At 45.9% G+C, this 2308-nt stretch overlaps 1 protein-coding gene across 1 annotated transcript in view; it reads right to left on the bottom strand.

Annotated features, from left to right (window-relative positions):
• The window catches only part of LOC101854545 (ankyrin repeat and zinc finger domain-containing protein 1), a 23858-nt gene extending 21550 nt beyond the window's left edge, over window positions 1–2308 (bottom strand). The window contains exon 1 of the mRNA XM_005091054.3: window positions 2120–2308. The gene's annotated coding sequence lies outside the window, so the exon portion shown is untranslated. The remainder of the gene's footprint in view (window positions 1–2119) is intronic.

The raw sequence follows: 2308 nt of genomic DNA on the forward strand, positions 1-2308 counted from the left end.
ACCCCGGGTGAGACTTGCCAGCGTAGACTATTCTCACCCGGTGTGAAACAAGACCTGTTTTTCCTCATTTCGGAATACTTTCTATCTGTGTGGATGATCAAATTGATAAAAGCCTAGAAAAAATTACGTTATAGCACAAAAGTAAGCTTATTTGATCATCTTCAAAGATGCTATGGCTATTTCACTTTTCGAATCGAACCGAACTACGCGGGTCGCCATTTTGTTCTGCCCGGAAGTTCTCGCAAGATCTTCTCCTCCCCTCTCTCTCTTTCTGAATACTGTCTATCGGTGCGGACGATCAAATTGACCAAAACAAAGTTTTAAAATGATGTTAAAACACAAAAGTAAATTAATTTGGTTGTCTACAAAGATGCTACGGCTGTTTAACTTTCCGAATCGAGCCGAACTACGCGGGTCGCCATTTTCTTTTGCCCGGAAGTTCTTGCGCGTCTCCTCTCTCTCTCTCTTTCTCCACTGCCCACAGACAAAATTGGGCGCTTTTTCGGTAGTTCCCACCCCCCTTATTTGATAGAGCCTGACCTACATCTAGATCTAGATCTATATACGTTTGATTCGCGGCAAGCTAAGATGTCAAACCTAACAACTGCAAAACATTAAATTGTGGTAAAATTCAGGGGGGCATGCCCCCCTGAAACCCCCCACCTTGTTTTTATTAGGTCAGGGGGGCAAGCCCCCCTGAAACCCCCCTACTCTTGGGGCCAAAACCGGCGAATAACAATTTATGCGGGGTGGGAACTACCGAAAAAGCGCCCAAAATTGCACGCTTTTAGGCTAACACGGTAAGATTGTACTTTACCGGACCACCGGTCGGAACTACTTTCGCTGTGGCGCCCCTGGTGCCTAGTGGCCCGCTGTTCTTCGTGTCCGAGCTCCCCTACTCAGTGACTACTCACTCTCCTACTCAGTTTTCTACGTCCTCCCTCTTCAACTGCCAGCAATCGACTGCCGTCTCTTACCGGGTTTTTCAGTCATCACGACCGTGCCACTGTGCCCTTTGACCCATGACCCTGACACCTTGAGGCTAATTGGTCAATCTAATCACGTGGTCCACTATTCTTATTTGCTCGCGACTCTGCTGGCTTGGCCTAGGCCCTAGGCCTACTCCTGGTCCGGCAAAGTACAATGGAGGGCTAGAGATGGGCACCAGAGCTCATTTGCATAATTGCAACCCCATTGGCCCTGCTCGCGACTTATCATGCTATTGTTTATATGTGTGTGTGTGAGTGTCTTTAAATTATTGTTGGCAGGGGGGCTAGCCCCCCTGAAACCCCCCCCATTGATATGTAAACACGACTGTCCGCTCATGTTATTGTTTCGCATTTTTGTGTGTTTTCTTTATTATAGTTGTTGGTATGATACACGGTGGTCCACCAAAGTTAAATCCCCTGCCCACTCTCAACCACCACCACCTCTCGCTCACCTCGCCTCGCCAGTCGCCGCTGACTTCGCTGTGCGTGCGCGAAGTCGCCCGCGGAACTACCTTTTGTCCGCACGCAGAGTACTATGAGTGCGTAGTTAGGCTAGGCGTGCGTAGTAATCACGGGCCGAGACGGGTGGTCCGGTAAAGTACAATCCAGCCGCTAACACTAACAGTAGATCTAGATCTAGTAGAATTTAGAACGTTTTATAAGATAGAGACATTAGAGATAGCAAAAGAGAGAGAGTGTAGAATTCTGTGGTTCAGGGTGAACGATTAACTGGTTGGCCTAGGCTATACTATAACGGTGAATGCCCACCGGGTGAGAATAGCCAAAAGTCAAAAGACTCGCCTGCGGTATTCTCACCCGGGGTGAGAATAGAGGTGGCCATATATTAAAGATTTCTAATTAATAAACTATATTATATTATTCAAAACTTTGCGCTGGAGATATGTAAACCACTGCAATTTCATCATTTGTAGAGGTAGTTACATTGTATCTAGATCTAGATCTAGATATCTAGATCTAGATCTAGATCTAGTAACATGCTTTAGGACTTCCGTCTTCCCTACTGATTTTGATGGCCATATTGAGCATAAATTCATGATAGAGTTCAGAGCGGTCGCTCGTTGTTTTGTAAAGTAAATTGTCTGCGAGATTTGAGTCCGCTCAAGTCTTACCTCCCAGTGTATAAACCTTGGAATCGCTGACACTGAGTCCGATCAATCAACAGTTTGATCTATATAATACGCTACAACACCATTGAACTTAGCCTAAATATAGAGTCTAGATTCCCATTGCACAACGAGCTGAAAACAGATGACAACATCACTGAAAGACGTTGCAATCCTTCCATCCATCCAACACAA

The sequence above is a fragment of the Aplysia californica genome, unplaced genomic scaffold, assembly GCF_000002075.1.
Source record: "Aplysia californica isolate F4 #8 unplaced genomic scaffold, AplCal3.0 scaffold00025, whole genome shotgun sequence".
Classification (NCBI taxonomy): Eukaryota; Metazoa; Mollusca; class Gastropoda; order Aplysiida; family Aplysiidae; genus Aplysia; species Aplysia californica.